The 22,322-nt window shown below is 44.9% G+C and overlaps 1 protein-coding gene across 2 annotated transcripts in view; it reads left to right on the top strand.

Moving 5' to 3' along the window:
* The window catches only part of NYAP2 (neuronal tyrosine-phosphorylated phosphoinositide-3-kinase adaptor 2), a 137,354-nt gene that overhangs the window by 55,348 nt on the left and 59,684 nt on the right, over positions 1–22,322 (top strand). The gene's annotated exons all lie outside the window — the stretch shown is intronic.

A 22,322-nucleotide genomic window follows, 5' to 3' on the forward strand; every position in this document is an offset into this window, starting at 1 on the left:
AGGAACCCATAAGGACAAATGTTTTTGATTAGTGCTGGTGTCTCCCTCTGCTGTGCTACGTATCAGTTTTGACACCCGATACAGCACATTGTCCTCCTTGTTGTGTATCCCTTTGCTTGGTGTTGTGGCCAGGAATACTTGTTAGCTACATTCATGCTGTGACCCCCTTTAAGCAAATCTGATTTTAAAAAGTTGTCAGCGATAACAAAGATGCCAATGAATGTGTAAATCACGGTGACACATATGTCTATGCTTGTGAATTTGAAAGCAAGTGCTGAACAAAGCTGTGGATTTATTTATGCTCTTGGTAGGTTTTTTTGCATATGACATTTTTCATTACTTCCATGGCTTGTCTTCTTCAGGGACCACGACATCAACTCCACCAGACTAAAATGCAAATGCAAGCACTAAGTAGCTGTCCTTAACAAAAGCACAATTTTACTGATCCTAAGCCTACACAGAAACCATATAACTCTGAGATTTAAATTCTCATATCAGAAAGTCTTCCAAATTTTGTTTTAATATCAAAAGAGAATGCATGGCACAAACTTCTTGGTCTGATCTGCTCTGAGGTGAAAGTCAGGAGCTCTTACTTTACTCAAAACTTCTTCAAGAAACACAACATTTTTTAGTATTTTTATAATTATTTAATGTATTTCTTAGCACTCTCTCCTTAAATCTGCCCAACCAGAATCACCAAGACTAGATGAAGTTTGTTTTGCAGAAAATGCAGTAGGAAAGGGTTTAATGTTTTCTAACTTGTTTAATGACTATTCCTGCAAGTGTGCATTGAGTCACATCACAAGTGTGCATTGTGGGAGTGTGAGAATCTTCCCTAGAGTTGCATGGTGCTGTTCAGAATAGCTGACTTCTGCACTATCTCTAGGATGATTAGGAATGGAGTCTGTTTTACCCATATCCCAGTCCTTTTCCTCATTTGCTGAGAAGCAAGAGAACTTGATGGACTTGAAGTAGCAATAATAGCAATGACAATGATAATTGAAACGCATCCAAGTATTTTGCCAGCCTCACAGAAGTTATGGCAGACCCCTTAAGCAGCCTTTGTCCTCACAGAACTAGGTTTTCTTCAGCATTATTGTCATTCTGGAAGGTTCTGAAAAGTTTGGTTCCTTTTCCTCATCTTCTGCCATCTGATATTTGAGTCCAAGGAAGGAATATGTATATCATGTCCCTTCTGACAGATTTCAGAGTTTGAAATTGGTTGACATTTCTGTTTCCAAAGACACTTTTCCTCCATCACTCCATGCAGGTTGAGCTTGATCTATCCCATCACATGAGGTTGTGAGTGACATGTGTGGTACTGTAGCCTTGTTCACTCTGGTTCATCTCTATGACAATGGTAGTGTACCAGAGTCCAAGTATTGCAGAGCACCTTCGATTCTCATTATTGTAATCAAGAGCTGAATATTTATAGCAAGATCTCTGGAAAGAACTGATGAATGAGTAATACTCCATCACCAGCATAAAAGATAATACCTAAATGTTACCTTTCAGTGAGAACAAATGCCTCCATGGAACATTAAGAATCTCTGTGATGTTTAATTTATGACATGTATAATGTTCATTCTGCTGCTTTGCATGTAGAGCAGCAAATGGGCACTTTCAGGCTAAAATGAAGACGTTCCTGGAGGTTTTCAACTGATAGAACCCTTTAATCACACTGTTGTTTTTGTGTGTTCAGAATGCCTACCCTGGTTCTATGTATACTGGGGTTTCTCCAAAGAGTTTAATAGAAAGATCAAATTGTGGGGTTTTTTTTTTGGTTTGGTTTGGGATTTTTTTTTTAAGGGAGCACTCAATTTTTTAACACTCAAGGGTGGTACAATATGGTATTTAGATGAACAGAATGTATTTCTAAGATGTTTTGCTCTCACTAGGAGAGGCTTTGTTATCACCTGTGTACTCCAAGGTAGTGTTTGTTTTGATGAATTTTCACAGTAATCTGGATCATATAGGAATGTTTATATAAAAACTATGGTCATACATTGATGAGAACCTCTAAAGATGAGCAGAACAGATGGAAGTCAAAGTTCATTGCCTGCAGTATTGATTGATACAAATATTAGACAAGCTTTGTCACTGAATATGAAATTATTACTGTTGCTCTAAAATTGATTCCCAGCAAATTTCGTATCTGAAATTTTGCTCAGAGAATCCTGTGAAACTCTGATTCTAGTGGTCTTGTTTTTTGTGGACCACTGGTTATGTTTTTTACCTATGTAGCAGTTCCCATTCTAATAACAAACTTTGAATTCAAGATATTGTAAGTCTGCCTCTTCTCAATTTCAGGTGAGAAATTCCATAGGATACAACATTCATGTTTTCTTTTGGATGTCTTTGAAAGCTCAGGTCCAAGAACAGGCCGGTTTCATTTTCAGCCACTGTTGTCTATATTGTAACCAAATATTTGTATATGCACGTGTCTCACACATTTGCATGTACTTGTGTTATTTGCAAGCCGAATGACTACAGCCTTTTCCAGGAACTATGGAAAATAATGATGAAAACCCCTATTGTTTTTCCATCAATTACCATGGAATCTCTACAAAGGAGTTGTCACAAAATTGTTCCCAGCTCAATTTTTTTTATGGCTCTGCAGAACAATTCAGACTATAATGTCTATTGTCTGACCCTGTGGCTACTTTGAAAAGGAATTTGCTACATTTTCTAGACAACCAGGGACTGCCTCATCACTCGTTTTAATTAAACATGTTTAGTTTTGCTTTTTGATAGTGATCCTCTTTATACAAACAAAAGCATTAACTGATAGTAACTTTGATACTCTTTTTGATCATGCTGAAATCAAAATATTGAATCTGCCCCATCATAATATCTGCCATAACATTAGATTGGAGATTGGTTTGAATACATCGGACTTTACTGCAGGAGCAGAAGAAGTTTGGTCATGAGCTTGAGGGACCTTTTCCTCCTGAGGCACAAATAGCAGCAGTAACACCCACACTGGTTCTGTGCACTTTTCCTGTGAGTGCTCTGTCTTCCATGTTTGTGGGAGTGTGAGAATCTTCCCTTGAGTTGCAGTGACACATGTTGGCCCTGTCTCGACGTGCAGCAGCGTGGCAGCGCTTGAGTTTGTTTCGTTCATCCCAGCCTACCTTGGCTCTGCCTGAAAGAGCCCTCTCCAGCCTGAAGGCATCCTTCTCCTAAACTTGACTTTAGCTTTGTTGCTGTGTTTCCACACTTTGTGTCCCTTCTTGCGCTTTAATATTCCATTTTTTACTCTTCTGGCTGCCTCTCATATGCACCCACAGAACGCCTTCCACCCAATGCATTTCTCCATGACAGATTTCTGGAAAGGTTTTTTTTTTAAATGTGGGTTGTCTTTTCTTCAGAGTTTTCAAACTCTGGTAGGAACAGCAAACAAATGGAGCTGTGCCCCATGCATCACACATTGGAAGTGAGAAGTGAACTGAAAAGGGTAATTTAAAATAACATTTCAGCGTGGAAGGCATATCTAATCTCGATCCTGAAAGGCTCTTTATTGAGAAAATGTAGGAGTGTAATTAATTGATTTGTTTCCAGTGCCCGATCTCACAGAAAAAGGAAGTAATAAAACAGTGTAATTGGCTGATGTAACCAGCCTCAAGCAGTGTTTTTTGATATGATCACTGCATGTCTACAGTAAAGGTTTACAGATCTGCTGCAGTGCAAATAAAAATGAAAAGATACAAGTGAACTGCATTTTGAAAGTGAATTTTTTGTTAAAATTCTGCTTAGTAATATGGAGTACTAAATTATATAAGGAAATACACAGGAAATATATAACTGAATTATAAAATTTAATTTATATCTGCATAATTTACACATGTGTAATGGAAATGCAGGTTCTCTATACTTTCATATACATACAAACGTGCACACAAATACCACTTAAAACTCAGAGTAGCATTTTCAAAATGCTATTCATGGTCGTAATTCTGCTGCTGCCAGAGCCAAAAGAAAATTTACCTCTGACGTGAGAAAATACTTGCAGGGGACCCGCCTCTTGAACCCACTCAATTTGTTTAGTGTTTTCCTTCCAATTGTCTTGGGAAAAAAGGTCTCCTTCTTGCTGCTGCCTTCTAAGTCCTTGCAGTGAGCTCAGCAATTTCTAAAGGGGGGCAGCTTGTAAGGAAAATTTTCTCAGGAGAAAAGCAATTACAGTAACTATAACTGGGCTTGCAGTCCAGCTGGTCTCTCTCATAAATCTAGTTTTCTGTCAGCTAGACTGGTGGCTCTTCATTGTAAATTTGAACTTTTGCTACTCTCATTAACCAGAGTTTGGATTAAAGGGATTTAGCACTTTTGCTGGTTTTCCATAGAGCTGGTTTCCTTTTATTTTCTACCTTAGTGAATAATGTATTTAACCTGAACTTTGAAATAGTATCCTCTGTGGTAACCATGACATGTCCTTCCTTATAGCCACATCTTGTTTCCAGATCTTTTCATCCATGCCTACCAAAGGAAGAAATCTCATTAATGAGCCCTGTTCAGACCTAACAAGTCAAAAGGGACTGACAGATGGGTTCTGGTGGGTTGACCTGTGGGCAGTTTAAGATGCTCCTGCCCTGGGCTATGTGTTTGGCCTCCTGCTGACACGACAGCCCAGCACAATGCAGTGTTTTAGGGACGTGTCTTTGGGGTGTGATGGGAGCTGTGGCAGAGGAGTGGGGAGGCAGGCCTGGGGAGCAGCATGCTGCAGTGCAGTCTGTCAGAGCCCTGTGCAGTGAGCACAACACTTGTGACATGGCTCTTGCCATGAGGGCCACTTGTCACTGTGGCCTGTGGCGCTGCTGCAGTGCCAGGGTGTGGGCCTGGGAACAGGAAGGGCAGCACGGCAGAGCAGCACAAGGGTGTGCTGCCTCCTGAGCTCCAGCCCCAGGACATCCTGCCAGGGCACACGCTCCTCAGCCAGGTGCTCAGTTTGAGCTGCAGTGGGTCATTGTGCCCGAGAGGCCTCAGCACTTCAATTCTGTGCACTCTATGTTCTACAGCTCATTTTCCTCTCTCCTGCAGCTTGCACTGTGTTTTGAGCACAGCATTTTTCCCAGTGGAAGCTGCAGCTTGGTTCATATTACCTATGTAGGTATAATGTGATCTGGTATTGAGCTGTGTGTAGAGCAAAGTGTTTTCCTTCACATACCTTAATCTGATTCTTGATCTCAGTGCTGTCTTACCCATAATTGTTTGTATGCTGCACTGTATCCCTTGCAGCCTGTGAGGCTCGAGAGAGCTTAACTTGAATCTGTGCACGTCAGGAGGAGGGCTGCCACTGATGAAGGGAAAAGTCAAATCCAGCAAAGTCAGAAATCACAGGCCTTGTTGTCAGTAGAGTGAGGTGGAGCTGGCTTTCAACTACCATGTCTGACTCCAGAGATGTGTGTGCCCTGTGTGTCCTGCTGGCATGGGGGATGCATATGGTGCCTTCAGCAATGTTAGAGCCATGCCGCTCCTGATGGAGCCCTGGCATGTCTTTCCCTTTGCTCAGCCCTTCCCCTCACAGCCTCCTGTCTGCCCAGGGATCAGAAGGGTGGAGGGCAGCACTGGCCTGTGTTGGGACTGCCCAGCAGCTTGTTCCCACTGACCTGTATTCAAGCAGGTAGGACATGGCAAAGACGTCTGTTCTCTAGTATTTAATAACTTAGAGACTTTCAAAGGCTTTGCTTCCTGGGGTGTTGGTGGTAAGAGTAGTTTTTCAGTTCTTTGGGATTTGATTTTCTCTGCTTTTGCTGAGATTTCAGTTTGCCCCTCCCTGCAGCTAGTCAGTTTTCAGACTGCAGCTTCCAGAGCTGGTTTACTTCCCTGCATCACCTCCTTCAGCCCTCCATCTTTCCAGGTCTGTTTCCTCATCCCTCAGATAAGCAAGGGCAAGGGGAAAGGAGGGAATGGACATAGCTGTTCTTACAGCTGTTATAATAGCTTTCTGTGCAGAGCAATGAACACATGTGATTTTTGGAGGGATTTATAAACAAGTTTTGAAGCCACAGAGGGAATATGTTCTTACCCTCCAGGCACATATGCATAGTCATTAACGTTAATGGAAGCTGCAAGCATTGAACAGAAAATAGATCAGGCAGTGGTAAAAAACATGAAGCTCTGTTACCCACTGGGGAATCACACAGTGCCCAGGACTTGGCAGTTGGTGCTTTAGCTGTGTTCTGCTAGTCTATCCTGTGTACTTAGTGACTTTTTTTATTCTTCTTAATTTAACAAAGCTGCTTTATATATTCCTCCTCACTCTTTTCATGATGAGATGTTGCTCATTTGCTGAGACTCTGAACCTGGGTTAAAAAAGCCCAAAATTAACTGTGCAGTACAGCTATTGCTCTGCTCTCAAGGGTGGTGGAAGCTGTGATGTTCTTGATAATGGAAAAGCTGTAATAATGCGAGTTTAGGGAGTGTTTAGCTGATTTACCAGATTAACTGCAAATGCAGCCAGTCCAGGAGGAGCTGCCTGCCCTCAGCTGAGGCCAGCAAGTTCTGCTAAACATTTGTGACTCCTGCTGTGAGCATGTGGGCTTTTCTGCACTCTCAGTTCAGAGCCCCACTGCTCCAGGGCTCAGGAGAATTCATAAGCCTGGTCAGAGTCCCAGGTCCAAACTGCTGATGAATTCACATCATTCTGCCCTGGAATTAGCTGGAGCATCTCAGACCCAAGAGCAGTGTTGGGCATAACACAGATGTACTGTATGGGAGATTTTCTCAGACTGCTCTCCTCTGACTGTACAGGTCACAGTAGCCCCTGGACATGCCAACAAGGCAAGGAAATGTGAGCCACTTCTTCATGCCTGAAATCCAGGACAGAGTATTAGCACAGGTTTCACATCATATGAAAGTCACTAGGCTGCTTTTAGAGCCAACCCACTCCTGGAAGTACTTCAGATGTGATCTTTGAGGTGTCTGAATCAATAATCTGCCAGAAAGACCAGAATGAAGAGGGAGTCTCTGAAGAAAGCTGAAGTGTGGGTGGTCTTGTTCACTGCATGGTTAATTTGCAGCCTCAATAGACAGACCCTATCTAACTGTAAGGCTATAATATCAATAAACCTATTCATTGTCAGCAGGTCACGGTAAGTCATCACATATGTGACTTTGTTTCATTTTTTTTGTTTTGTTTATACCTCAGGGGACCATAATACTGAAATATTATGAGCTGAAATACTATGAAATACTAGATTCTTGCATTATTTTGCTTCACTGAATGGCTCTGAAGCCAAGGCCAGAAGAGGAGGGGAGGAGAAATCCAGGTTAATTCTCTTGCCTTATTTTGACAGCACATCACAGATTGTTAAGTAAAATGAAATGCCTCTGAAACTGCAAAAATAACAATCTGAGAATACTCCTACTACACTTCTGTTTTGCATACTGTCTTTGGCATGTTTTTCTGTTAAAGGCATTGTGGACAAATGAGTAAAGGCTTGAGGGATCAGACTGAAATCCTAAAGCCCCTGTTTACTCTCAGAGCTGGTCTGTGATAATGGATGTGTCTGGCAAAATTCATTTGGAGTTAAAGAAAAAAAAAACCCACAAAACAGCTGCACTTTTTATAATATATCAAGTATGTTGGATTTCCACCTCTTTGTTTTTACCTTATTTTTAACTGGTGCCCTAATTCTCTTCTCACTTTAACAACCAAATGAGACAAATCCTCATGGAGTGAAGCATGACTGAGCTCTCAAAACATTTTGTGCTCCCTGCACTCACATTGGCTTTACTGGGAATGCACAGTGCTTTACAGAATCACATCCCAAGAGATTCAAGTCTAGCTCCAGGTGAGATCCTGTCACAGCCAGCCTCTGCTTTGTTGGTAGTTTCTTTCTAATGACTGTTTGAATATAGTAGTCTTGGTTGGTGCACTGGTTTGTTGCTTTAATCCTTTCCACTTCACTTAATGCTGGATGACATCAGGCAACATATGCCTGACATGCTGCAACTGTGCTTGGCACTTCATGCTTGTCCGTCCGTCCGTGTGCAAACACTGCTGTGCTGGGGTAATGTGCACAGCACTGACAGCTCCACAGGGCACAGCTTCCTTCTTGCAGGGCCATCAACTTGCCTGGAGGTCACAGTGAACCAGCCTGGGCTTTTCACAGGTGCAAGAGGGGAAAATATGAAACAATGCCCACATAATTTTGGTGCTGGTTTTAGTGACCGTAATTTAAACCGCTGGCGTGTCCAATGAGAAGCACATGTCCCAAAGTCTGATGTGGTTTGTAGCTGGCTGCTAGTTCAGGGTGAAGAAAGCTTTGGAAGTGGGCAGTAAAAAGCTGGAGAATGGATGCTGATTGACATCAGCAAGAGCTTAATATCCATTCCCAGTACAGTGGTGTAATATTTGCATGGCTCCCATAATTTCTCTGAGATAATCACAAATAATACTCTACCTTCAAATTCACAGCCCCCTTGCATATAACAATTGAAGAATTATATCTCCCCTTATGCTAAGTGGTAAAACCAATACTACAAGTGCAGGACTCTCTGAGCATAAACATGCCTGGAAAAACCAGCAGTATTACCTTTGGGTTGTTGTCCCTAACGGTGCTTTGTGGGATTAAGGAGATTACTGGCATTCTCCCCTCCATGCATGATGACAAATGGAGCTCTGTCCTGTTTCCTCTTGGTAGAATACCAAAGGATGGACTGGCTACAAACCTTGCCTTAGAATCACTAGAGTGGTGCCAGAAGTCACAATTTCAATGGGGTTAGGGTTTTGCTCATGACAATGGAGGTCTCTTAATATTTGAATTTTGGTGAATAGGATGGTAAGTAACCTTTTGATTAAAAGAAAAAAAAAAACAACCCAAAACCAAAAAGGCAAACATACCAAAGTGTGCCAAGCACAAACTTGAAGCCATAGGACTAGTATGTATGCAAAAGCTTGGAAATATGTCTAGCCTACTTATTTTCTTAGTTATGAGTGTTTGTCAGGAGCGGCATGAAAACTCAAAATGTTCTATCATTCTGAATTTGTTATGTTCTGTTAAAGGTGAAATAATTTTTACTGGTGGTGTGGCCAAATATCTGCAGTGACTCATTGTCATATGATCCCAGTCCTGCAAATGCATGCTTGCATGTCAGTAAGTGTTATGCCAAATGGAGACTACTGTAAAATAATACTAAGCATCCTCTCCCAGGGGTGTAAGTGGAGGAACAGCCACTGGCTCAGATGACCTTGAGCATTTAACTTGTCCCTCAGTGTCACAGATTCCTCCTTTGTAACACAGAGATAGTGACAAAAGCTTTGTTTAGTGAGGTAGTTTGCAATCAACTTATGATGAGAATGTTTCTGCTCACATTGAAAACTTGAGCTGATGGGACACTGCTTTTGTGAGCAGCACTCTAGAAAGAGGCTTTTGAGTGGAGAAGGGAATATGTGAAAAACACTCTCCTTGCAAATGTGAAATTCCACACACATGGCAGGGTTTCATTTGTGAACTCAGGGCAGTCACAGTGGAAACGAAGACTTCAAGCAGCCACTCAGTGTAGGAACTGCTCAAGTTCCTTTTCTCAGCTTCCTGTTGGTATCACTCATGCTGCAGAGTGTGAAAAGGGATGGCAAAATCTGAGCTGCCATTATGGTGCAGCTCTGAAATGCTGAATGCCATGGGTTTACAGAACAGACAGTCCCACGAGATGGTGTTGTAACAACCTCTACAGAGCTCAGGCTGTTCTGAGCTGTGCTCTGCCATAGACTGTGCCTTGCTGGTAGGGATGAATTCCTGCAAAGAGCTTCACTTCTGAAAAACAACAAAATGAAACCGGCTGTAAAACACTAGGTTGTAGCAATAACCTCTGCTTTCTCCTTCCTTTTTCTGCTCCATCTTTGCCTTTTCATCCTATCTTGCATTTGGGTGGAATAATGAGGTCAAGGCTGACATTTGAAACAGAAGATGCTTCTCCTAAAGCTTGTTTGGAACTGCACAAAACACTGTCAAAATGGCACTGTCCACTGCAGTCATACCAGGTGAATTTACGGGGATTAGGCGCAGCTGCTTGACCCTTGTAGATCAACACTATTACGGGCTCTACTAGTTTCACTACATTATCTGCAAATAAATGCAGGATGAAATGATAGATGCCAGACACACAGAGAAGCTCTGAACATGAGACAGCTGATAAAGTGTGGCCTGTCTGTAATTTGTCAACACTTTATTTAGAGTTGAGGGTAGAGGAGTCACCCCTATGGAGATGGAAATAAAATTAATAGCTGGGAGGCATTTTTCCTAAAACTGATTGCAGTGAGTATTTCATACCACTCAGCTTCTGACCACAGTGCTGTTGCTCTTACATTTCCAGGCACTGCTGCCTGCCTGTGAGCTGCTCTGGCAGTGCTCTGTCCACTTCAGCTGTCATCATATTCACCCAAAAATGTTCAGTGGCAACTTACAGGAACCGCTTCTGCAGGGTCTCCTTGTGGCCTTTTGGTAAAGCAAAGAGTGCTCCTGTCACTGAACTCTTGTTCATTGTGGCTCATTTGCTTTCTGATGCTCCTCCTGTGGTGACTCATCTGACCCGGGCCATCAACCTTGTGCTTTGTTTTGAAATGTGAGCTCGGTGGTGGCAGAAGGACCTGCTGGATATGTCAGCCAGTGGCAGCTTTGTACAACTGCCTCAAGGAAAGGACTGTACAGAAACTGTACAGACTGTACAGAGCCCACCGAACTTCTAGGGGAGAGAGGGCTGCTGAAATCTTTTGGTTCCTTGTTGCTGGTGCAGGTGCCAAGGAAGCACAGGAGCCTCTGTGGGGCTGCTGTGCCTGCGGAATAGCTGGACACAACACATCTCACGTTGAAGTCCCCACAAGCTCAGTACCACCTTGGTAGGCCTGCCAGCTTGATTTAATGGACTGCAATTATTTTAGAAGCTTGCAAACAGATTGTTACTTATATAAGCAAATAATGCATTTGACCTACTTATGTTAGCTGTAAATAGAAGATAGGCATTGCTTAGGATCTGAAAAATGAGGAGTCTCATATCTCTGGATAAATTATTCAAGTCTTTGCATATAGTAATTGATAGTGTTCTGGTCTGGTTGTTTGTGAACCAAAACAACAAATCAAGTGAGCAAATACAGGCTATTTTTCTAGATAAATGAAGTAGGTAAGTTTAACTTACTGTTTCATTTAGCATTTGGTCTTGCTCTAGCTTGATCTCCTTCTTTACCATTTCTCCAGTAAATAATGTTGGAGTCCACTATTTGGGTGCATGTCCTGGTTGTAGAAATCCCCCAGAGCCAGGAAGTCTTGCAGAGATTTGTTTCATTCAGTGTCTCTGTGAGCACTGGGTCAGAGAGCCTGTGTTCTGTACTTTCTCCAAGCAGTTCATGGAAGTTCAGCAAATGATTTCCCACACTGCTGCCCTCAGCTTGCACAGGCAGTAATCAATAGCAGTGTTGTGAAGCCAGGAGCTGCATCCAGACTGGAGTCTGCCTCTGTTTACAGGAGCATTGACAGACAATACCACAGAGGCCTTCAGTGCCTTTGGGCAGCAGGTAACAGGAATAAGCAACTCAAACACTCACTGCTATCCTTGTGTCCTCTACACACCAAGCTCATGTGATGTAGGTGTCTAAGGCACATCTTGATGGGACTTAACTCTTCACCCACTACCAGAAGCTTCCCTTTCCAGACAGAGGAGAGATCTTTTCTTGCACTTGTACTTGCAGCCCTCCCATGGCTCAGCCTGTAGAAACTCAGAGCATCACCATCTCCTGTGGGATAGGGAATAGCTACAGGGGAGCTGCAGAGAGGGAGAAGGGGCAGCTAGTGCAGGGTGACAGCTCCATGAGGACTGCACCACAACAAAAGTGCTGATTTGGGGGCTGGAGCAGGCTGGTGTCACTCATTGCTCTCCGTGTGAAGGGCAGTCAGTTTGTGGGGAGCCATAAAAATAGAGCAATAGCAGTTAATTCACAGTAAACCAGCAAACTCTTTCGGGTTTCATTTCAAATGGTGCTACAAACTAGAAAGGCTTTACTGGTGTTTCTGCTCTGTGGCTGTTTTACTGTTCTGTGCTGGGAACACGCTTAACCCCTCAGTACTCCAGCTCTATATAAGTTCCTGCATGAGAGACACCAACAAACAAGCACATAGACTTCCTAAATTAATTTGTCTGCATGCGTGATTCAGTAGTTCTGTTTGTACATTCTTCACTAATGATGCTTGTGATAGAGAAATTTCCATGCCAATTGCCTTTCTCTAGAATTCCTTCAGAGTATACAGAGTTACAGAAATTTTTATTGTCACTGTAGCACTGGTTGCAAAACCTGTTTTGCATATTGCAGACTTCAGAATGAACCAGAACTTCGAAAATACTTGTTACGTGTTGTCTTGGTTTAGGAAGACAGGTATCTGCTAGGTAAAATTACAATCAGAGGCTCTTTGGCAAAGATTTGGGAAACAGGAATAGCAGTTCTTTACTAGTATGTAATACAAAGCAAACAAACACAAAAAAAACTCCCCCCCCCACCAAACAACTACAGCATTAATGACAAACGACAACAGCACCAAGAACCTTGAGGGCTTTGTTTCACAAAACCCAGGGCAGTTTGGTTTCGGTGTCCCTGCAGGATCCTCAGAGCACCAAGCTGGAACAGTGGAAAAGTCCCGGGCTGGTAGCTGGGATGACAGGGTGTCCCGGCAGGCAGGGGCAGGATGTCCCGGCAGCGCAGGGAGTGCAGGGTCACGCTGCAGCAAGAGGAGCAGCGCCGAAGAAGTTCGAAGGCGAGGCAGAAAAGCGACTCAGCTTCTGCTCGGCGTGCTTTGCGGCGGCTGAGATCCTCGAGGAGCGGCCGACACGCGTCTCCCGAACGCCGGAAGCAGAAAAGCACGCAGCTGCCTCAAGCTGTGTCTTTTACCTGCGTTATCTCCCCCTTCCACCTTTTGTCCATCTCTTTGTTTCAGCCAAGCACTCTCAAGTATCCAACACCCGGTCCCCTTGGCAACCCGTGGGGAAAAAATTCCCCAGAGAAAGAAGGAACAAACCCAACCCCCAACATTATCCACCCCGAATTTTTTTCCCATACAAACATATTACATTGAGTTTTAACTATTAAAAATACATATATATATATGCAAATATGGATGCAGCCACATTGTCATGGATAGTTCACCCCAAAACAAGGTCCCCTTGAGGTATGCATCGGGTCTCTCCATCCTTTTGCATCACCCACCAGGTGCATCCTGGTCCCTGAGCGAAGACAACCCCACGGATGGGATTGTCTTTACTGGAGGCAGGATTAATCCAAACAGTTTTTCCCAGCATACCTCTCATGTGTACCACTGGAACCTTATCTCCGTCTGTCTTTTGCAAGGGCTCAGATTGGGCAGGACCTGCTCGGTTGGTGGAACCTCGAGTGTTCACCAACCAGGTGGCCTTTGCTAAATTAGTATCCCAATTCTTAAAGGTTCCCCCACCCAGTGCTTTCAAGGTAGTTTTAAGCAGGCCATTGCACCGTTCAACTTTCCCGGCCGCTGGTGCATGATAAGGAATATGGTACACCCACTCAATGCCATGTTCTCTAGCCCAGGTGCTTATAAGACTATTCTTGAAATGAGTCCCATTGTCCGACTCGATTCTCTCAGGGGTGCCATGTCTCCACAGGACTTGTTTTTCCAGGCCCAGGATGGTGTTCCGGGCAGTAGCATGAGGCACAGGGTAGGTCTCCAACCATCCAGTGGTGGCTTCCACTATGGTTAGCACATAACGCTTGCCCTGGCGGGTTTGGGGAAGGGTGATGTAGTCAATCTGCCAGGCTTCCCCATATTTATATTTGGACCACCGCCCACCATACCATAAGGGCTTCACCCGCTTGGCTTGCTTGATTGCAGCACATGTCTCACAGTCATGGATAACCTGAGAAATACTGTCCATGGTTAAATCCACCCCTCGGTCTCGGGCCCACTTATAGGTGGCATCTCTGCCCTGATGACCCGAGGCATCATGGGCCCATCGGGCTAGGAACAACTCTCCCTTGTGTTGCCAATCTAAATCTATCTTTGACACTTCTATCTTGGCAGCCTGATCTACCTGCTTGTTGTTTTGGTGTTCCTCATTAGCCCGACTCTTGGGAACATGGGCATCTACATGGCGGACTTTCACAGGCAGCTTCTCTACACGAGTGGCAACGTCCTTCCATTCATCAGCAGCCCAGATTGGTTTTCCTCTACGCTGCCAGTTGGCCTTTTTCCACCTTTCCAGCCAGCCCCACAGAGCATTGGCTACCATCCACGAATCAGTGTAGAGGTAGAGCTTTGGCCACTTCTCTCTTTCAGCAATGTCAAGGGCTAATTGAACAGCTTTGAGTTCAGCAAGCTGACTTGATCCCCCGTCTCCTTCAGTGGCTTCTGCAACCTGTCGTGTGGGGCTCCATACGGCTGCTTTCCACTTACGGTTCATTCCCACGATGCGACAGGAACCATCAGTGAAAAGAGCGTAGTGTGTTTCTTCTGCTGGCAATTGGTTGTATGGAGGAGCTTCTTCAGCTCGTGTCACTTGTACCTGCTCCTCTTCGTCCGTGAAACCAAAGTTTTCTCCTTCCGGCCAGTTTGTAATTATCTCCAAAATCCCAGGGCGATTTGGGTTTCCAATACGGGCACGCTGTGTGATGAGGGCAGTCCATTTGCTCCATGTGGCATCGGTGGCATGGTGCGTGGAGGGAGCCTTTCCTTTAAACATCCACCCCAGCACTGGTAGTCGGGGTGCCAAGAGGAGTTGTGCTTCTGTGCCAATCACTTCTGAGGCGGCTTGAACTCCTTCATAGGCGGCCAAGATCTCCTTCTCTGTGGGAGTGTAGTTGGCTTCAGATCCTCTGTAACTTCGACTCCAGAATCCCAGTGGTCGGCCTCGGGTCTCCCCTGGCACCTTCTGCCAAAGGCTCCAGGACAAACCGTTGTTCCCGGCTGCAGAATAAAGCACATTCTTCACATCTGGTCCCGTCCTGACTGGGCCAAGGGCTACTGCATGAGCAATCTCCTGCTTGATCTGGGCAAAGGCTTGTTGCTGTTCAGGGCCCCAGTGGAAATTGTTTTTCTTGCGGGTAACCAGGTAGAGAGGGCTCACGATCTGACTGTACTCAGGAATGTGCATCCTCCAAAAACCTATGGCTCCTAGGAAAGCTTGTGTTTCCTTTTTGCTGGTCGGTGGAGACATTGCTGTGATCTTATCAATGACCTCAGTGGGGATCTGCCGCCGTCCATCTTGCCACTTTACTCCCAGGAACTGGATCTCTCTGGCAGGTCCCTTGACTTTGCTCTTCTTGATGGCAAACCCGGCTTTCAGCAAAATCTGGATGATCCTCTCTCCTTTCTCGAACACTTCAGCTGCAGTCTTTCCCCACACAATGATGTCATCAATGTACTGTAGATGTTCCGGAGCCTCACCTTTCTCCAGTGCAGCCTGGATCAGCCCATGGCAGATGGTGGGGCTGTGTTTCCACCCCTGGGGCAGCCGGTTCCAGGTGTACTGCACGCCCCTCCAGGTGAAAGCAAACTGAGGCCTGCATTCTGCGGCCAGAGGAATGGAGAAAAATGCATTGGCAATGTCAATAGTGGCATACCACCTCGCTGCCTTGGACTCCAGCTCGTACTGAAGTTCCAGCATGTCCGGCACAGCAGCGCTCAGCGGTGGAGTCACTTCATTCAATGCACGATAGTCCACAGTCAGTCTCCATTCTCCATCAGACTTGCGCACAGGCCAGATGGGGCTGTTGAAGGGTGAGTGGGTTTTGCTGACCACCCCTTGGCTCTCCAGCTCACGGATCATCTTGTGGATGGGGATCACGGCGTCCCGATTTGTCCGATACTGCCGACGGTGCACTGTCGAGGTGGCAACAGGTACTTGTTGTTCTTCTACCTTCAGGAGTCCCACTGCAGATGGGTTCTCTGATAGTCCCGGCAAGGTGTTCAACTGCTTAATGTTCTCTGTCTCCACAGCAGCTATTCCAAAAGCCCATCTGAGTCCTTTAGGGTCTTTATAATATCCATTCCTGAGGAAGTCTATGCCCAGAATACATGGAGCCTCTGGGCCGGTCACAATCGGAAGTTTCTGCCACTCCTTCCCGGTCAGGCTCACCTCGGCTTCAACCAGAGTCAGTTCCTGTGATCCCCCCGTCACCCCGGCAATGGAAATCGGTTCTGCCCCCACATGTCCTGATGGCATTAGAGTACACTGCGACCCAGTATCTACTAAAGCTTCATATTTTTGTGGCTCTGATGTGCCAGGCCATCGAATCCACACAGTCCAAAAAACCCGATTTTCCCGTGCCTCTTCCTGGCTAGAGGCAGGGCCCCTCTAGCACTGGTTATTATTCCCTTCTTGGACGTACATGGTAGAGGTTCCTTCGAGGGAATCTGACACAGCATTCCCACCTCCGTAATACCTGGCAGCTTGCTCATGGGAGGCTGAGGCTACCTTCATTCTAGTGGAACTCCCTCTGTTAGCGTTTCTCTCCTTGAGCTCACGTACCCGTGCTGCCAGGACAGAAGTAGGTTTCCCATGCCACGCTCCCATGTCCTCCCCATGGTCCCTCAGATAAAACCACAGGTCAGCTCGAGGGGTGTACCCTCTCTCTCTCGCTGGGGAATGTTGGGCTCTGATTCTGGGGCCTGTGACTCGCACCGGTGCTACATGGGAACTGTTCCTTCTCATCTCTTCTCTCACCTCCTTTATCTCCTCTTTGAGTTCCTTCACCACCGCAGAGACATGAGCCTGCATTGGGCCACTGATCATACTTTCATAATTTCTGAGCTTGTTGGCAACAGAACCCACTGTCTCTCGGTTATCCTCGGCATTAATTGTTGCGATGAATGTGGCGTATTGGGATGGTCCATGAGTTGCCAGATTCCACAACATGTGCCCTGTGCATTTAACCTTGTCGGGGTCATTATCATGCTGTCCGGTCCTCCCAAAAAGTACTTCCAATACTGCCACTTCTCTCAACTGTTGGATTCCTTCCTCAAGGGTCTTCCATCGCATTCTATTGTTGTGCTCTTGCATTCTGTCTCTGTGGACAAATCTCTCTCTCACACTCATTAGAAGTCGTTCCCAAAGGGGAAGGGGCCTTTGCTCTCTTACAAATACCTGATTTATACCTGAGTCCTGGGTCAAGGGTCCCAAATTCCTTGCTTCAGCACTATCCAGTTGCACACCTGTACCCATAAGGTCCCAGACTCGAAGTAGCCAGGCTGTATAAGCCTCACGTCCTCGTCGTGCAATATCTTTTTGCAGATTACGTAGACTTTCATATGTCAGGGACTCAGTGATGATCTCAACCTGTGGCTCTTCTGTGGGCTGTGAGGACCCTCCTTTCTTACCCTTAGTATCAGGATCTGACGATTTCACTTTACACTTCCTTGTTTCCACAGGGGCGACTGCTGCTGGCTGTGGCTGCCCTTGTGGTTCAGCTGGAACCTGGACAGTTGTAACATCTGTGGGTTCCACTGCTGCACCATCAGTCTCTGCCTTCTCGGGGCAGGGGGAGGGTTTTTCATGAGCTGGAGAAATGTACTCCCTCAGCATCTGGCCCATCTCATGTATCTCTTTTACCAGAGCCTCAACCCAATCCGGGTGGGTCCTTTCTGAGGCAGGCTGTGGGGCAGAGTCAGGCTCTGGGGTATCATCCCTATTCTGTGGGGTAGGTATCAGGGTGGTTATCCAGGTCAATCTTCCCTTATCTCTGAATGCTAAACAGAATACGCATATTAGCAGCACCAGCCATTGTATGATATCATTAGCATTCAGAGAGGATTTAAACCCTTCAAAAACTGGTGGGGCAGACCCAAAGAGATGGGTAAAGGGTTGGGAAAAAGAAACTTCCCCCGGTGTCATTTCCTCACAGTAGGTACCATTGTTAAAGTAACTCCAAAAACACACAGTTAGTGTACGATAGCCCTGAATCCATGTGCCTGCCTTCCAGAGGAAATTAAAAATCCATGAGTTCTTCACCTTATTAAGCCATAAAATAAACTGGATGACAGTCACAGTAGCCTTAGTTATAGGGCCCATGTTTAGATAAGGGCCTGCAAATGGAAGGAATACAGCCACAACCACATGCCACCCAAACCAGGCTAAGTTAGACCACATGATGCAGCCTAATGAGGTTTTTATATCCAACGCACACAAAAGAAAGTACTAGGTTAGTTAAGAACTGCTATTTCTCTTCCCTCTTCTTTTCTCAGTGCCCTCAAGCCCCACACTTGGGCGCCAAAATCTGTCTTGGTTTAGGAAGACAGGTATCTGCTAGGTAAAATTACAATCAGAGGCTCTTTGGCAAAGATTTGGGAAACAGGAATAGCAGTTCTTTACTAGTATGTAATACAAAGCAAACAAACACAAAAAAAACTCCCCCCCCCACCAAACAACTACAGCATTAATGACAAACGACAACAGCACCAAGAACCTTGAGGGCTTTGTTTCACAAAACCCAGGGCAGTTTGGTTTCGGTGTCCCTGCAGGATCCTCAGAGCACCAAGCTGGAACAGTGGAAAAGTCCCGGGCTGGTAGCTGGGATGACAGGGTGTCCCGGCAGGCAGGGGCAGGATGTCCCGGCAGCGCAGGGAGTGCAGGGTCACGCTGCAGCAAGAGGAGCAGCGCCGAAGAAGTTCGAAGGCGAGGCAGAAAAGCGACTCAGCTTCTGCTCGGCGTGCTTTGCGGCGGCTGAGATCCTCGAGGAGCGGCCGACACGCGTCTCCCGAACGCCGGAAGCAGAAAAGCACGCAGCTGCCTCAAGCTGTGTCTTTTACCTGCGTTATCTCCCCCTTCCACCTTTTGTCCATCTCTTTGTTTCAGCCAAGCACTCTCAAGTATCCAACACCCGGTCCCCTTGGCAACCCGTGGGGAAAAAATTCCCCAGAGAAAGAAGGAACAAACCCAACCCCCAACACGTGTGTGGGCAGTATGAGGATCTTTCCTCAGTAATTCTCCCACCTCTCTGTCCTCAGAGCCTCTTCCACTGGAACTTCTATAACTTAAACCCATGTAATGCCAGAAATCTGGCCCCTTGTCAATATTAGTACAAGGATATTTTTCTAGATAGGTACTAAGAGTGTAACCTAAAAAAAAATTACAGTGAGATTTTCATTTGCCTCCATTTGCAATCAGCATATCAGTTTTCCTGTAGAAGGAGGATGATTCAAATTGACTATTCTTCTTCAGTTATCTGAAGTGTTGTTTTTTCTGCCTTACCAGGCTTGTGCCAACTGACAGTAACTTTTAGCCTCAGTGAATAGTACAGAACAGCTTGATTGCAAATAATTTGTAATTTTTCTCAAATACCCCTTTCTTTTTTCCTTTTTTTTTTTTTTCTTTGCCTATTCAATGTTATCTGGAAAAATCAGGCATTTCAATTACCCTTTCTTTAAAAAGACAAGGATGTGAAGTTCAAAATATAGAAGAGCATGAGGCTGGGCATTCAGGAGGAGACATTCATTTTGTGATACTTTGTGAGTTTTTGGAGACCTTTGCACAGTAGGAAAGGGTAATTGGCCACGTGGAGGTACAGAGAAGTGAGGGCTATGGAGGAGAAAACCTGGAAGTCAGTCTACTCTGGAATTTGGGCAGGGACTTTCTGCACCACGCTGATACTACAAAGGTTTGACATATCCTGGCACCTCTGGGTCTGCCCTTGTCTTGGTGCTGCAGAGCAAAGGACTGGCAGCCCCTGCAGGGCTGGGAGGAGGCTCTGGCAGCAAGGCACTGGTGCTCTGGGCTGGCTTTTGTGAGCCCTAGGAAGGTGTGGCAACCTTGGCATATGCAGAGTGTAAAAGGCTGTGCTGTTGGGGCTGGGAGTTCAGTTTTGTGGCCCAGACCTGAGCTGAGCGTGGGAGCAGAATGTCTCCAACCACGGCCTGTCAGCTGCAGTGGTTGGACTGCTGGAGCAATGCAGACCTGGATTTAACTGCAGGCCCTGGTTTTGCTCTCTGTTGTATTGATGTTTAATTCTGGAGTATCACTCCCAGAGCCACAAGCTCTCCACCACTTTCAATTAGAGCAGAAATCAATCATTTTAAAAGCCAAAAGAAGTCATAGCCAAAATGAAGGGACCTGAATGCTTTTGAGGAAGTATCCTTAATCATAGCCTTGAGACATACGAGTAACATGTCAGTATTATTTTATGACATGGCTTTTAGTCCTTTCATTTTCAGTATAGTTTTGTGCTCTTTAAATGCCCAAATAATTTCCACTAAGAGCTAATAGATTCAGGAGGGGGAGGAAATATATACTGCTTGAAACTATTGTGCTGAAACCACCTATTGCTTGTTTGAATTAATTAGATGGTCCTTTTATTCCTCCCATGTGCTTCCCTTCTTTTAGAGGATCTTTTAGGAAAGGAGGAGGTAACCTGCAGGGAAGGGCCTTCTGTCCATGAGGACAATGCTATTTTGAGAGCCAGAATTTTTTCTTGAGAGAAGTACATTCTCTGATGTTACTTCAAACTGTTGATGATGTTTCAATAATCAATTGCTAAGATGCATCTTTGCCTGTGTATTTTACAGCTGTTCACAGTGTAGGAACATTTGCCTTCAAATATTTCTTGGAAAAGAAAAGATGCATATTCAACACTGCATGTCTCCAACAACTACATTCAATTTTTGTTTTGCTTTCTCCTGTTGCTTTCCAATGATAGGAAATCCTGTGCAAGTTTTGATATAAATGAATAAATTAAAATAAAACCCTTGTGTAAAATACCTTAGAGCCTAACATGGCAGAAGAGAAATATTGAAAGGTGGCATTAGGAGGTAAAATGATAGGTGAGGCTCCGTGGCCTGTGAAAAGAGATGAATTAAACTCAGGTCTCCTGAGTGCCAATCTTTTGCACAGTTCAGCTGACTCTGCCTTTTAAAAATCAGTTTCACTAAGACTATTCAAACTTCATCTACAGAGATAATGAAATCTAACCCAATATAAGCACTGGTGCACAAATGCACTTAAGATCCTGTGCAAGCAACCCCACTGGTGTTAACGAAATGAACTGCTTGTTCATCGTCTTGAGCTTGCACATATATCCACAGGCTCAGTACTACCCTAAAGCTGGATGTTCTCTTTAGAATATTCTGATGTAAATCAGAATCTGTACATCTGTGATTCAGTATCCAACATATTCAGGGTTTAATTAAAGAAATTCTATTTCCTTTCACTCCTGGAGGCTCTTTTTGATAGAGGTACCCCCCAAAATACAGCAAGATTAATTCCCTCTGCATTTAAAGTTCCATTTTTAAGATTTTTTTTTTAAAATTAGGCCCCAAATCATTCCTTCATTGAATCTATAGCCTCTTATAGAAATTGAATGGGAACAATTTTCCCGTTTGTGGTTTTATTCTGTTTACAATGAACAGAACAATTCACTGGATTGATCTGTGGAATGCAAAAGCTGGAAAACACCCAAAGGACAATATAAAATAGCAAAATTAATTTTATTTCTTAGATGTTTTCACTCATTCCTTGTGCAATGAGCAAATAATAAACAACAATCTAAAAACATGTTTTCATATGTCAGTCCCTCCTTAAAGAATAAAAAAATACTTCAGCAGGATAATACCAGAAGCATTCTCTGTTTCCAAAATTAACTATGAAAGGGAGATTGTCTGGGCATGTCTGAAAGCTATGTATAACCTTTGCACTACAAATATCTCATTTCAAAAATGTCATATTCTCCTTATTCAGTAGAGCCTCCATGGGGCTATTTTAAGCACCGTGCTTCTTGCTTCGAGATGAGACCTGGAGTTACTGGAGCTGCATCTCTTGTTTCCCTTGAAGTTTGTTAGAGCCAAATAGCTGCTTGGAAGGAGTGCCCTGCTAAACATAGAGAGTTCCTGCCCAGGTGCTGGGAACTCTGGGCACTTCACTCCTGTTTGCAAGGATTGTTGCTCCTCCAGTTTATCAGCTTTGGTTGTTTGGGTGGCTCTGAGGCAAACAAGGGGGTGCTGGCACAGCATTCAGAGCTCCCACAGCTGGGGCAGCTCCTGTGGGGACAGAGGACCATGGAGAGCGTGCTGAGCATCATCCCCCGAGCATCTCCCATGTGCTCAGACTCCTCACAGGCCTGGGGCTCTTGTGCTTGCGTGTGTCTGTAGTAGAACCACTCACGAGAGCTTTGTGCTACACTTTGGGATTGATGTTTGAGGAAAACTGCACCTGGTGGGGAAAGAAACAATTCTCACTTTCATGCACTTAGCTTTGGATCAGGACTCGTGCACTCTGATGTATACAAGTGGCAGAGTCTCAACACAAGTTCCAGGCAACAGTTTCATCAAGGACATAGCAATTCATGCTGAAAGGCACTTAATTATTCCATGTTTAGAGCAGAA

This window comes from Chamaea fasciata, unplaced genomic scaffold (assembly GCF_029207755.1).
Source record: "Chamaea fasciata isolate MVZ Bird 193981 ecotype frontalis unplaced genomic scaffold, bChaFas1.0.hap1 SCAF_11, whole genome shotgun sequence".
Taxonomy (NCBI): Eukaryota; Metazoa; Chordata; class Aves; order Passeriformes; family Sylviidae; genus Chamaea; species Chamaea fasciata.